The 15,703-nt window shown below is 35.8% G+C and overlaps 6 non-coding genes across 6 annotated transcripts; all 6 read right to left on the bottom strand.

Moving 5' to 3' along the window:
- Positions 1–1,774: 1,774 nt before the first annotated feature.
- TRNAV-CAC (transfer RNA valine (anticodon CAC)) lies at positions 1,775–1,847 on the bottom strand. Its single transcript has one exon. It is a non-coding gene; the product is annotated as a tRNA-Val (tRNA).
- Positions 1,848–2,142: 295 nt separating this feature from the next.
- On the bottom strand, positions 2,143–2,215 carry TRNAV-CAC (transfer RNA valine (anticodon CAC)). The gene has a single exon. It is a non-coding gene; the product is annotated as a tRNA-Val (tRNA).
- Positions 2,216–8,072: 5,857 nt separating this feature from the next.
- TRNAV-CAC (transfer RNA valine (anticodon CAC)) lies at positions 8,073–8,145 on the bottom strand. Its single transcript has one exon. It is a non-coding gene; the product is annotated as a tRNA-Val (tRNA).
- A 4,218-nt stretch (positions 8,146–12,363) lies between these two features.
- On the bottom strand, positions 12,364–12,436 carry TRNAV-CAC (transfer RNA valine (anticodon CAC)). The gene has a single exon. It is a non-coding gene; the product is annotated as a tRNA-Val (tRNA).
- A 1,380-nt stretch (positions 12,437–13,816) lies between these two features.
- Positions 13,817–13,889, bottom strand: TRNAV-CAC (transfer RNA valine (anticodon CAC)). Its single transcript has one exon. It is a non-coding gene; the product is annotated as a tRNA-Val (tRNA).
- Positions 13,890–15,530: 1,641 nt separating this feature from the next.
- On the bottom strand, positions 15,531–15,603 carry TRNAV-UAC (transfer RNA valine (anticodon UAC)). The gene has a single exon. It is a non-coding gene; the product is annotated as a tRNA-Val (tRNA).
- Between the last annotated feature and the right edge of the window lie 100 nt (positions 15,604–15,703).

Here is a 15,703-nt window from a genome sequence, read left to right as displayed (position 1 = left end):
TGTGAAATCCTGCAAAGCAATGGCAATTGAAAACGAGTTTTGACCGCCAGGGGAAAAAAATTATTAGTTCTGTTGGTGATGGAAGGCAAAACATCCCATCATTCGGCAACAAAGCCAAGAACTTCATATATTGTAGTTTGATAGGGTATTATTTCAACACCAAGAACAGATTGCTTTTACTGGGGATTGAACCAGTGTTAAACAGACGTGATGACTACTACACTATGAAACCTTCTGGAAAGTTACTGTGTATTGGCAAGCAGAGCAGAATTGTAACTGATGGGGCTTTTTTATTGCTGAAGAAAAGTGTTTTTTTGGTAATGAAACATTTCCAATTTTTATTACATATTTTACCAGTTTTATTCCTACAAAGGGATATTGCATAAATTGAAGATTACATTGAATGTGTTACTTTTTTCTACACAGTTTAGTCGTTTGCTTTTGTATTTATGGGAACTATAAATTTTGAAACAAACAGGATTGTTATAATATGGGATTATGTTTTCTGCTAAAATGTTCAATAAAAAAGAAACCCAAAATCGTAGTTCTCCTTGTGATAGAAGCCAAAATGTATTGTCATTTGGCAACGAAACCAAGAATTTCATACTTTACAGGTTAATAGGAAATTACTTCAACACCGAAAACAGATTGGTTTCACTGGGTATTGAACCCAGAACGTTCTGCATATGAAGCAGACTTGATGACCACCACACTTTAAAACCTGTGATTCCTGCAAAGTAATGGCAATTAGAGATGAAATTTGACTGCCAGGAAAAAAAAAAATTCGTAGTTCTGTTGGTTATGGAAGCTAAAACATCCCGTCATTCGGCAACAAAGCCAAGAACTTCATGTATTGCAGTTGGATAGGGTATTATTTCAACACCAAGAAGAGACTGGTTTTACTGGGGATTAAACCCAGGACCTTCTGCGTGTTAAGCAGACGTGATGACCTTCTACGTGTTAAGCAGACATGATGACCACTACAGTATGAATCCTGATGAAAAGTTACTGTGTATTGGCTAGCAGAGCAGAATTGTGACTGACAGGGCCTTTTTATTGCTGAAGGAAAGTATTTTTGGTAATGAAACATTTCCAATTTTTATTACATATTTTACCAGTTTTATTCCTACAAAGGGATATTGCATAAATTGAAGATTACATTGAATGTGTTACTTTTTTCTACACAGTTTAATCGTTTGCTTTTGTATTTATGGGAACTATAAATTTTGAAACAAACAGGATTGTTATAATATGGGATTATGTTTTCTGCTAAAATGTTCAATAAAAAAGAAACCCAAAATCGTAGTTCTCCTTGTGATAGAAGCCAAAATGTATTGTCATTTGGCAACGAAACCAAGAATTTTATATATTACAGGTTGATAGCAAATTACTTCAACAGCAAAAACAGATTGGTTTCGCTGGGTATTGAACCCAGAACGTTCTGCATATGAAGCAGACTTGATGACCACCACACTTTAAAACCGGTGATTCCTGCACAGTAATGGCAACTAGAGACGAAATTTGACTGCCAGGAAAAAAAAAAAATCGTAGTTCTGTTGGTTATGGAAGCTAAAACATCCCGTCATTTGGCAACAATGCCAAGAACTTCATGTATTGCAGTTGGATAGGGTATTATTTCAACACCAAGAACAGACTGGTTTTACTGGGGATTAAACCCAGGACCTTCTGCGTGTTAAGCAGACGTGATGACCACTACACTATGAAACCTGTGAAATCCTGTTGATAGCAAATTACTTCAACAGCGAAAACGGATTGGTTTCACTGGGGATTGAACCCAGGACCTTCTGCGTGTGAAGCAGACGTGATGACCACTACACTATGAAACCTGTGAAATCCTGCAAAGCAATGGCAATTGGAGACGAGTTTTGACCGCCAGGGAAAAAAAAAAAAATTCTTAGTTCTGTTGGTGATGGAAGCCAAAACATCCCATCATTCTGCAACAAAGCCAAGAACTTCATATATTGCAGTTGGATAGGGTATTATTTCAACACCAAGAACAGACTGGTTTTACTGGGGATTAAACCCAGGACCTTCTGCGTGTTAAGCAGACGTGATGACCACTACACTATGAAACCTGTGAAATCCTGTTGATAGCAAATTACTTCAACAGCGAAAACGGATTGGTTTCACTGGGGATTGAACCCAGGACCTTCTGCGTGTGAAGCAGACGTGATGACCACTACACTATGAAACCTGTGAAATCCTGCAAAGCAATGGCAATTGAAAACGAGTTTTGACCACCAGGGGAAAAAAATTATTAGTTCTGTTGGTGATGGAAGCCAAAACATCCCATCATTCGGCAACAAAGCCCAGAACTTCATATATTGTAGTTTGATAGGGTATTATTTCAACACCAAGAACAGATTGCTTTTACTGGGGATTGAACCAGTGTTAAGCAGATGTGATGACTACTACACTATGAAACCTTCTGGAAAGTTACTGTGTATTGGCAAGCAGAGCAGAATTGTAACTGATGGGGCCTTTTTATTGCTGAAGAAAAGTGTTTTTGGTAATGAAACATTTACAATTTTTATTACATATTTTACCAGTTTTATTCCTACAAAGGGATATTGCTTAAATTGAAGTTTACATTGAATGTGTTACTTTTTTCTACACAGTTTAATCGTTTGCTTTTGTATTTATGGGAACTATAAATTTTGAAACAAACAGGATTGTTATAATATGGGATTATGTTTTCTGCTAAAATGTTCAATAAAAAAGAAACCCAAAATCGTAGTTCTCCTTGTGATAGAAGCCAAAATGTATTGTCATTTGGCAACGAAACCAAGAATTTCATACTTTACAGGTTGATAGGAAATTACTTCAACACCGAAAACAGATTGGTTTCACTGGGTATTGAACGCAGAACGTTCTGCATATGAAGCAGACTTGATGACCACCACACTTTAAAACCTGTGATTCCTGCAAAGTAATGGCAATTAGAGACGAAATTTGACTGCCAGGAAAAAAAAAAAATTCGTAGTTCTGTTGGTTATGGAAGCTAAAACATCCCGTCATTCGGCAACAAAGCCAAGAGCTTCATGTATTGCAGTTGTATAGGGTATTATTTCAACACCAAGAAGAGACTGGTTTCACTGGGGATTGAACCAAGGACCTTCTGCGTGTTAAGCAGACGTGATGACCACTACATTATGAAACCTGATGAAAAGTTACTGTGTATTGGCTAGCAGAGCAGAATTGTGACTGACGGGGCCTTTTTATTGCTGAAGGAAAGTATTTTTGGTAATGAAACATTTACAATTTTTATTACATATTTTACCAGTTTTATTCCTACAAAGGGATATTGCTTAAATTGAAGTTTACATTGAATGTGTTACTTTTTTCTACACAGTTTAGTCGTTTGCTTTTGTATTTATGGGAACTATATATTTTTAAACAAACAGGATTTTTATAATATGGGATTATGTTTTCTGCTAAAATGGACAATAAAAAAGAAACCCAAAATAGTAGTTCTCTTTGTGATGGAAGCCAAAATGTATTGTCATTTGGCAACGAAACCAAGAATTTTATATATTACAGGTTGATAGCAAATTACTTCAACAGCGAAAACAGATTTGTTTCACTGGGGATTGAACCCAGGACCTTCTGCGTGTGAAGCAGACGTGATGACCACTACACTATGAAACTTGTGAAGTCCTGCAAAGCAATGGCAATTGAAAACGAGTTTTGACCGCCAGGGGAAAAAAATTATTAGTTCTGTTGGTGATGGAAGCCAAAACATCCCATCATTCGGCAACAAAGCCAAGAACTTCATATATTGTAGTTTGATAGGGTATTATTTCAACACCAAGAACAGATTGCTTTTACTGGGGATTGAACCAGTGTTAAGCAGACGTGATGACTACTACACTATGAAACCTTCTGGAAAGTTATTGTGTATTGGCAAGCAGAGGAGAATTGTAACTGATGGGGCCTTTTTATTGCTGAAGAAAAGTGTTTTTGGTAATGAAACATTTCCAATTTTTATTACATATTTTACCAGTTTTATTCCTACAAAGGGATATTGCTTAAATTGAAGTTTACATTGAATGTGTTACTTTTTTCTACACAGTTTAATCGTTTGCTTTTGTATTTATGGGAACTATAAATTTTGAAACAAACAGGATTGTTATAATATGGGATTATGTTTTCTGCTAAAATGTTCAATAAAAAAGAAACGCAAAATCGTAGTTCTCCTTGTGATAGAAGCCAAAATGTATTGTCATTTGGCAACGAAACCAAGAATTTCATACTTTACAGGTTAATAAAAAATTACTTCAACACCGAAAACAGATTGGTTTCACTGGGTATTGAACCCAGAACGTTCTGCATATGAAGCAGACTTGATGACCACCACACTTTAAAACCTCTGATTCCTGCAAAGTAATGGCAATTAGAGACGAAATTTGACTGCCAGGAAAAAAAAAAAATTCGTAGTTCTGTTGGTTATGGAAGCTAAAACATCCCGTCATTCGGCAACAAAGCCAAGAACTTCATGTATTGCAGTTGGATAGGGTATTATTTCAACACCAAGAACAGACTGGTTTTACTGGGGATTAAACCCAGGACCTTCTGCGTGTTAAGCAGACGTGATGACCACTACACTATGAAACCTGTGAAATCCTGCAAAACAATGGCAATTGGAGACGAGTTTTGACCGCCAGGGAAAAAAAAAAAAAATTCTTAGTTCTGTTGGTGATGGAAGCCAAAACATCCCATCATTCTGCAACAAAGACAAGAACTTCATATATTGTAGTTTGATAGGGTATTATTTCAACACCAAGAACAGACTGGTTTTACTGGGGATTAAACCCAGGACCTTCTACGTGTTAAGCAGACATGATGACCACTACACTATGAATCCTGATGAAAAGTTACTGTGTATTGGCTAGCAGAGCAGAATTGTGACTGACAGGGCATTTTTATTGCTGAAGGAAAGTATTTTTGGTAATGAAACATTTCCAATTTTTATTACATATTTTACGAGTTTTATTCCTACAAAGGGATATTGCTTAAATTGAAGTTTACATTGAATGTGTTACTTTTTTCTACATAGTTTAGTCGTTTGCTTTTGTATTTATGGGAACTATATATTTTAAAACAAACAGGTTTTTTTATAATATGGGATTATGTTTTCTGCTAAAATGTTCAATAAAAAAGAAACCCAAAATCGTAGTTCTCCTTGTGATAGAAGCCAAAATGTATTGTCATTTGGCAACGAAACCAAGAATTTCATACTTTACAGGTTGATAGGAAATTACTTCTACACCGAAAACAGATTGGTTTAACTGGGTATTGAACCCAGAACGTTCTGCACATGAAGCAGACTTGATGACCACCACACTTTAAAACCTGTGAAATCCTGCAAAGTAATGGCAATTAGAGACGAGTTTTGACTGCCAGGAAAAAAAAAAAAAATCGTCGTTCTGTTGGTTATGGAAGCTAAAACATCCCGTCATTCGGCAACAAAGCCAAGAACTTCATGTATTGTAGTTGGATAAGGTATTATTTCAACACCAAGAACAGACTGGTTTTACTGGAGATTAAACCCAGGACTTTCTGCGTGTTAAGCAGACGTGATGACCACTACACTATGAATCTTAATGAAAAGTTACTGTGTATTGGCTAGCAGAGCAGAATTGTGACTGACGGGGCCTTTTTATTGCTGAAGGAAAGTATTTTTGGTAATGAAACATTTACAATTTTTATTACATATTTTACCAGTTTTATTCCTACAAAGGGATATTGCTTAAATTGAAGTTTACATTGAATGTGTTACTTTTTTCTACACAGTTTAATCGTTTGCTTTTGTATTTATGGGAACTATAAATTTTGAAACAAACAGGATTGTTATAATATGGGATTATGTTTTCTGCTAAAATGTTCAATAAAAAAGAAACCCAAAATCGTAGTTCTCCTTGTGATAGAAGCCAAAATGTATTGTCATTTGGCAACGAAACCAAGAATTTCATACTTTACAGGTTGATAGGAAATTACTTCAACACCGAAAACAGATTGGTTTCACTGGGTATTGAACCCAGAACGTTCTGCATATGAAGCAGACTTGATGACCACCACACTTTAAAACATGTGATCCCTGCAAAGTAATGGCAATTAGAGACGAAATTTGACTGCCAGGAAAAAAAAAAATTCGTAGTTCTGTTGGTTATGGAAGCTAAAACATCCCGTCATTCGGCAACAAAGCCAAGAACTTCATGTATTGCAGTTGGATAGGGTATTATTTCAACACCAAGAACAGACTGGTTTTTACTGGGGATTAAACCCAGGACCTTCTGCGTGTTAAGCAGACGTGATGACCACTACACTATAAAACCTGTGAAATCCTGTTGATAGCAAATTACTTCAACAGCGAAAACAGATTGGTTTCACTGGGCATTGAACCCAGGACCTTCTGCGTGTGAAGCAGACGTGATGACCACTACACTATGAAACCTGTGAAATCCAGCAAAGCAATGGCAATTGAAAACGAGTTTTGACAGCCAGGGGAAAAAAATTATTAGTTCTGTTGGTGATGGAAGCCAAAACATCCCATCATTCGGCAACAAAGCCAAGAACTTCATATATTGTAGTTTGATAGGGTATTATTTCAACACCGAGAACAGATTGCTTTTACTGGGGATTGAACCAGTGTTAAGCAGACGTGATGACTACTACAATATGAAACCTTCTGGAAAGTTACTATGTATTGGCAAGCAGAGCAGAATTGTAACTGATGGGGCCTTTTTATTGCTGAAGAAAAGTGTTTTTGGTAATGAAACATTTACAATTTTTATTACATATTTTACCAGTTTTATTCCTACAAAGGGATATTGTTTAAATTGAAGATTACATTGAATGTGTTACTTTTTTCTACACAGTTTAATCGTTTGCTTTTGTATTTATGGGAACTATAAATTTTGAAACAAACAGGATTGTTATAATATGGGATTATGTTTTCTGCTAAAATGTTTAATAAAAAAGATTGAACCCAGGACCTGATGCGTGTGAAGCAGACGTGATGACCACTACACTATGAAACCTGTGAAATCCTGCAAAGCAATGGCAATTGAAAACGAGTTTTGACCGCCAGGGGAAAAAATTTATTAGTTCTGTTGGTGATGGAAGCCAAAACATCCCATCATTCGGCAACAAAGCCAAGAACTTCATATATTGTAGTTTGATAGGGTATTATTTCAACACCAAGAACAGATTGCTTTTACTGGGGATTGAACCAGTGTTAAGCAGACGTGATGACTACTACACTATGAAACCTTCTGGAAAGTTATTGTGTATTGGCAAGCAGAGCAGAATTGTAACTGATGGGGCCTTTTTATTGCTGAAGAAAAGTGTTTTTGGTAATGAAACATTTCCAATTTTTATTACATATTTTACCAGTTTTATTCCTACAAAGGGATATTGCTTAAATTGAAGTTTACATTGAATGTGTTACTTTTTTCTACACAGTTTAATCGTTTGCTTTTGTATTTATGGGAACTATAAATTTTGAAACAAACAGGATTGTTATAATATGGGATTATGTTTTCTGCTAAAATGTTCAATAAAAAAGAAACGCAAAATCGTAGTTCTCCTTGTGATAGAAGCCAAAATGTATTGTCATTTGGCAATGAAACCAAGAATTTCATACTTTACAGGTTAATAAAAAATTACTTCAACACCGAAAACAGATTGGTTTCACTGGGTATTGAACCCAGAACGTTCTGCATATGAAGCAGACTTGATGACCACCACACTTTAAAACCTCTGATTCCTGCAAAGTAATGGCAATTAGAGACGAAATTTGACTGCCAGGAAAAATAAAAATTCGTAGTTCTGTTGGTTATGGAAGCTAAAACATCCCGTCATTCGGCAACAAAGCCAAGAACTTCATGTATTGCAGTTGGATAGGGTATTATTTCAACACCAAGAACAGACTGGTTTTACTGGGGATTAAACCCAGGACCTTCTGCATGTTAAGCAGACGTGATGACCACTACACTATGAAACCTGTGAATTCCTGTTGAGAGCAAATTACTTCAACAGCGAAAACGGATTGGTTTCACTGGGGATTGAACCCAGGACCTTCTGCGTGTGAAGCAGACGTGATGACCACTACACTATGAAACCTGTGAAATCCTGCAAAGCAATGGCAATTGAAAACGAGTTTTGACAGCCAGGGGAAAAAAATTATTAGTTCTGTTGGTGATGGAAGCCAAAACATCCCATCATTCGGCAATAAAGACAAGAACTTCATATATTGTAGTTTGATAGGGTATTATTTCAACACCAAGAACAGACTGGTTTTACTGGGGATTAAACCCAGGACCTTCTACGTGTTTAGCAGACATGATGACCACTACACTAAGAATCCTGATGAAAAGTTACTGTGTATTGGCTAGCAGAGCAGAATTGTGACTGACGGGGCCTTTTTATTGCTGAAGGAAAGTATTTTTGGAAATGAAACATTTACAATTTTTATTACATTTTTACCAGTTTTATTCCTACAAAGGGATATTGCTTAAATTAAAGTTTACATTGAATGTGTTACTTTTTTCTACACAGTTTAGTCGTTTGCTTTTGTATTTATGGGAACTATATATTTTTAAACAAACAGGATTTTTATAATATGGGATTATGTTTTCTGCTAAAATGTTCAATAAAAAAAGAAACCCAAAATCGTAGTTCTCCTTGTGATAGAAGCCAAAATGTATAGTCATTCGGCAACAAAGCCAAGAACTTCATGTATTGCAGTTGGATAGGGTATTATTTCAACACCAAGAACAGACTGGTTTTACTGGGGATTAAACCCAGGACCTTCTGCGTGTTAAGCAGACGTGATGACCACTACACTATGCAACCTGTGAAATCCTGCAAAACAATGGCAATTGGAGACGAGTTTTGACCGCCAGGGAAAAAAAAAAAAAATTCTTAGTTCTGTTGGTGATGGAAGCCAAAACATCCCATCATTCTGCAACAAAGACAAGAACTTCATATATTGTAGTTTGATAGGGTATTATTTCAACACTAAGAACAGACTGGTTTTACTGGGGATTAAACCCAGGACCTTCTACGTGTTAAGCAGACATGATGACCACTACACTATGAATCCTGATGAAAAGTTACTGTGTATTGGCTAGCAGAGCAGAATTGTTACTGACAGGGCATTTTTATTGCTGAAGGAAAGTATTTTTGGTAATGAAACATTTCCAATTTTTATTACATATTTTACGAGTTTTATTCCTACAAAGGGATATTGCTTAAATTGAAGTTTACATTGAATGTGTTACTTTTTTCTACATAGTTTAGTCGTTTGCTTTTGTATTTATGGGAACTATATATTTTAAAACAAACAGGTTTTTTTATAATATGGGATTATATTTCTGCTAAAATGTTCAATAAACAAGAAACCCAAAATCGTAGTTCTCCTTGTGATAGAAGCCAAAATGTATTGTCATTTGGCAACGAAACCAAGAATTTCATACTTTACAGGTTGATAGGAAATTACTTCAACACCAAAAACAGATTGGTTTAACTGGGTATTGAACCCAGAACGTTCTGCACATGAAGCAGACTTGATGACCACCACACTTTAAAACCTGTGAAATCCTGCAAAGTAATGGCAATTAGAGACGAGTTTTGACTGCCAGGAAAAAAAAAAAAAAATCGTAGTTCTGTTGGTTATGGAAGCTAAAACATCCCGTCATTCGGCAACAAAGCCAAGAACTTCATGTATTGTAGTTGGATAAGGTATTATTTCAACACCAAGAACAGACTGGTTTTACTGGAGATTAAACCCAGGACTTTCTGCGTGTTAAGCAGACGTGATGACCACTACACTATGAATCTTAATGAAAAGTTACTGTGTATTGGCTAGCAGAGCAGAATTGTGACTGACGGGGCCTTTTTATTGCTGACGGAAAGTATTTTTGGTAATGAAACATTTACAATTTTTATTACATATTTTACCAGTTTTATTCCTACAAAGGGATATTGCTTAAATTGAAGTTTACATTGAATGTGTTACTTTTTTCTACACAGTTTAATCGTTTGCTTTTGTATTTATGGGAACTATAAATTTTGAAACAAACAGGATTGTTATAATATGGGATTATGTTTTCTGCTAAAATGTTCAATAAAAAAGAAACCCAAAATCGTAGTTCTCCTTGTGATAGAAGCCAAAATGTATTGTCATTTGGCAACGAAACCAAGAATTTCATACTTTACAGTTTGATAGGAAATTACTTCAACACCGAAAACAGATTGGTTTCACTGGGTATTGAACCCAGAACGTTCTGCATATGAAGCAGACTTGATGACCACCACACTTTAAAACATGTGATTCCTGCTAAGTAATGGCAATTAGAGACGAAATTTGACTGCCAGGAAAAAAAAAAAAAATTCAAAGTCCTGTTGGTGATGGAAGACAAAACGTCCTGTTATTCTGCAACAAAGCCAAGAAATTCATATATTGTAGTTGGATAGGGTATTATTTCAACACCAAGAAGAGATTGGTTTCACTGGGGATTGAACCCAGGACGTTCTGCGTGTTAAGCAGACGTGATGACCACTACATTATGAAACCTGATGAAAAGTTACTGTGTATTGGCTAGCAGAGCAGAATTGTGACTGACGGGGCCTTTTTATTGCTGAAGGAAAGTATTTTTGGTAATGAAACATTTACAATTTTTATTACATATTTTACCAGTTTTATTCCTACAAAGGGATATTGCTTAAATTGAAGTTTACATTGAATGTGTTACTTTTTTCTACACAGTTTAGTCGTTTGCTTTTGTATTTATGGGAACTATATATTTTTAAACAAACAGGATTTTTATAATATGGGATTATGTTTTCTGCTAAAATGGACAATAAAAAAGAAACCCAAAATAGTAGTTCTCTTTGTGATGGAAGCCAAAATGTATTGTCATTTGGCAACGAAACCAATCCTGCAAAGCAATGGCAATTGAAAATGAGTTTTGACAGCCAGGGAAAAAAAATTATTAGTTCTGTTGGTGATGGAAGCCAAAATATCCCATCATTCGGCAACAATGCCAAGAACTTCATATATTGTAGTTTGATAGGGTATTTTTTCAACACCAAGAACAGATTGCTTTTACTGGGGATTGAACCAGTGTTAAGCAGACGTGATGACTACTACACTATGAAACCTTCTGGAAAGTTACTGTGTATTGGCAAGCAGAGCAGAATTGTAACCGATGGGGCCTTTTTATTGCTGAAGAAAAGTGTTTTTGGTAATGAAACATTTACAATTTTTATTACATATTTTACCAGTTTTATTCCTACAAAGGGATATTGCTTAAATTGAAGTTTACATTGAATGTGTTACTTTTTTCTACACAGTTTAATCGTTTGCTTTTGTATTTATGGGAACTATAAATTTTGAAACAAACAGGATTGTTATAATATGGGATTATGTTTTCTGCTAAAATGTTCAATAAAAAAGAAACCCAAAATCGTAGTTCTCCTTGTGATAGAAGCCAAAATGTATTGTCATTTGGCAACGAAACCAAGAATTTCATACTTTACAGGTTGATAGGAAATTACTTCAACACCGAAAACAGATTGGTTTCACTGGGTATTGAACCCAGAACGTTCTGCATATGAAGCAGACTTGATTACCACCACACTTTAAAACCTGTGATTCCTGCAAAGTAATGGCAATTAGAGACGAAATTTGACTGCCAGGAAAAAAAAAATTCGTAGTTCTGTTGGTTATGGAAGCTAAAACATCCCGTCATTCGGCAACAAAGCCAAGAACTTCATGTACTGCAGTTGGATAGGGTATTATTTCAACACCAAGAACAGACTGGTTTTTACTGGGGATTAAACGCAGGACCTTCTGCGTGTTAAGCAGACGTGATGACCTTATACGTGTTAAGCAGACATGATGACCACTACACTATGAATCCTGATGAAAAGTTACTGTGTATTGGTTAGCAGAGCAGAATTGTGACTGACAGGGCCTTTTTATTGCTGAACGAAAGTATTTTTGGTAATGAAACATTTACAATTTTTATTACATATTTTACCAGTTTTATTCCTACAAAGGGATATTGCTTAAATTGAAGTTTACATTGAATGTGTTACTTTTTTCTACACAGTTTAGTCGTTTGCTTTTGTATTTATGGGAACTATATATTTTTAAACAAACAGGATTTTTATAATATGGGATTATGTTTTCTGCTAAAATGGACAATAAAAAAGAAACCCAAAATAGTAGTTCTCTTTGTGATGGAAGCCAAAATGTATTGTCATTTGGCAACGAAACCAAGAATTTTATATATTACAGGTTGATAGCAAATTACTTCAACAGCGAAAACAGATTGGTTTCACTGGGGATTGAACCCAGGACCTTCTGCGTGTGAAGCAGACGTGATGACCACTACACTATGAAACCTGTGAAATCCTGCAAAGCAATGGCAATTGAAAACGAGTTTTGACCGCCAGGGGAAAAAAATTATTAGTTCTGTTGGTGATGGAAGCCAAAACATCCCATCATTCGGCAACAAAGCCAAGAACTTCATATATTGTAGTTTGATAGGGTATTATTTCAACACCAAGAACAGATTGCTTTTACTGGGGATTGAACCAGTGTTAAGCAGACGTGATGACTACTACACTATGAAACCTTCTGGAAAGTTACTGTGTATTGGCAAGCAGAGCAGAATTGTAACTGATGGGGCCTTTTTATTGCTGAAGAAAAGTGTTTTTGGTAATGAAACATTTACAATTTTTATTACATATTTTACCAGTTTTATTCCTACAAAGGGATATTGCTTAAATTGAAGTTTACATTGAATGTTTTACTTTTTTCTACACAGTTTAATCGTTTGCTTTTGTATTTATGGGAACTATAAATTTTGAAACAAACAGGATTGTTATAATATGGGATTATGTTTTCTGCTGAAATGTTCAATAAAAAAGAAACCCAAAATCGTAGTTCTCCTTAAGATAGAAGCCAAAATGTATTGTCATTTGGCAACGAAACCAAGAATTTCATACTTTACAGGTTAATAGGAAATTACTTCAACACCGAAAACAGATTGGTTTCACTGGGTATTGAACCCAGAACGTTCTGCATATGAAGCAGACTTGAAGACCACCACACTTTAAAACCTGTGATTCCTGCAAAGTAATGGCAATTAGAGACGAAATTTGACTGCCAGGAAAAAAAAAAATTCGTAGTTCTGTTGGTTTTGGAAGCTAAAACATCCCGTCATTCGGCAACAAAGCCAAGAACTTCATGTATTGCAGTTGGATAGGGTATTATTTCAACACCAAGAACAGACTGGTTTTTCTGGGGATTAAACCCAGGACCTTCTACGTGTTAAGCAGACATGATGACCACTACACTATGAATCCTGATGTAAAGTTACTGTGTATTGCCTAGCAGAGCAGAATTGTGACTGACAGGGCCTTTTTATTGCTGAAGGAAAGTATTTTTGGTAATGAAACATTTACAATTTTTATTACATATTTTACCAGTTTTATTCCTACAAAGGGATATTGCTTAAATTGAAGTTTACATTGAATGTGTTACTTTTTTCTACACAGTTTAGTCGTTTGCTTTTGTATTTATGGGAACTATATATTTTTAAACAAACAGGATTTTTATAATATGGGATTATGCTTTCTGCTAAAATGGACAATAAAAAAGAAACCCAAAATAGTAGTTCTCTTTGTGATGGAAGCCAAAATGTATTGTCATTTGGCAACGAAACCAAGAATTTTATATATTACAGGTTGATAGCAAATTACTTCAACAGCGAAAACAGATTGGTTTCACTGGGGATTGAACCCAGGACCTTCTGCGTGTGAAGCAGACGTGATGACCACTACACTATGAAACCTGTGAAATAATGCAAAGCAATGGCAATTAAAAACGAGTTTTGACAGCCAGGGGAAAAACATTATTAGTTCTGTTGGTGATGGAAGCCAAAACATCCCATCATTCGGCAACAAAGCCAAGAACTTCATATATTGTAGTTTGATAGGGTATTATTTCAACACCAAGAACAGACTGGTTTTACTGGGGATTAAACCCAGGACCTTCTGCGTGTTAAGCAGACGTGATGACCACTACACTATGAAACCTGTTAAATCCTGTTGATAGCAAATTACTTCAACAGCGAAAACAGATTGGTTTCACTGGGGATTGAACCCAGGACCTTCTGCGTGTGAAGCAGACGTGATGGCCACTACACTATGAAACCTGTGAAATCCTGCAAAGCAATGGCACATGAAAACGAGTTTTGACAGCCAGGGGAAAAAAATTATTAGTTCTGTTGGTGATGGAAGCCAAAACATCCCATCATTCGGCAACAAAGCCAAGAACTTCATGTATTGCAGTTGGATAGGGTATTATTTCAACACCAAGAACAGACTGGTTTTTACTGGGGATTAAACTCAGGACCTTCTGCGTGTTAAGCAGACGTGATGACCACTACACTATAAAACCTGTGAAATCCTGTTGATAGCAAATTACTTCAACAGCGAAAACAGATTGGTTTCACTGGGGATTGAACCCAGAACCTTCTGCGTGTGAAGCAGACGTGATGACCACTACACTATGAAACATGAGAAATCCTGCAAAGCAATGGCAATTGAAAACGAGTTTTGACCGCCAGGGGAAAAAAATTATTAGTTCTGTTGGTGATGGAAGCCAAAACATCCCATCATTCGGCAACAAAGCCAAGAACTTCATATATTGTAGTTTGATAGGGTATTATTTCAACACCGAGAACAGATTGCTTTTACTGGGGATTGAACCAGTGTTAACCCAGAATGTTCTGCATATGAAGCAGACTTGAAGACCACCACACTTTAAAACCTGTGATTCCTGCAAAATAATGGCAATTAGAGATGAAATTTGACTGCCAGGAAAAAAAAAAATTCATAGTTCTGTTGGTTTTGGAAGCTAAAACATCCCGTCATTCGGCAACAAAGCCAAGAACTTCATGTATTGCAGTTGGATACGGTATTATTTCAACACCAAGAACAGACTGGTTTTTCTGGGGATTAAACCCAGGACCTTCTACGTGTTAAGCAGATATGATGACCGCTACACTATGAATCCTGATGAAAAGTTACTGTGTATTGCCTAGCAGAGCAGAATTGTGACTGACAGGGCCTTTTTATTGCTGAAGGAAAGTATTTTTGGTAATGAAAAATTTACAATTTTTATTACATATTTTACCAGTTTTATTCCTACAAACGGATATTGCTTAAATTGAAGTTTACATTGAATGTGTTACTTTTTTCTACACAGTTTAGTCGTTTGCTTTTGTATTTATGGGAACTATATATTTTTAAACAAACAGGATTTTTATAATATGGGATTATGCTTTCTGCTAAAATGGACAATAAAAAAGAAACCCAAAATAGTAGTTCTCTTTGTGATGGAAGCCAAAATGTATTGTCATTTGGCAACGAAACCAAGAATTTTATATATTACAGGTTGATAGCAAATTACTTCAACAGCGAAAACAGATTGGTTTCACTGGGGATTGAACCCAGGACCTTCTGCGTGTAAAGCAGACGTGATGACCACTACACTATGAAACCTGTGAAATCCTGCAAAGCAATGGCAATTGAAAACGAGTTTTGACCGCCAGGGGAAAAAAATTATTAGTTCTGTTGGTGATGGAAGCCAAAACATCCCATC

The sequence above is a fragment of the Anomaloglossus baeobatrachus genome, chromosome 2 (assembly GCF_048569485.1).
Source record: "Anomaloglossus baeobatrachus isolate aAnoBae1 chromosome 2, aAnoBae1.hap1, whole genome shotgun sequence".
NCBI lineage: Eukaryota > Metazoa > Chordata > Amphibia > Anura > Aromobatidae > Anomaloglossus > Anomaloglossus baeobatrachus.
This window is presented reverse-complemented; position numbering and strand designations above follow the sequence as displayed.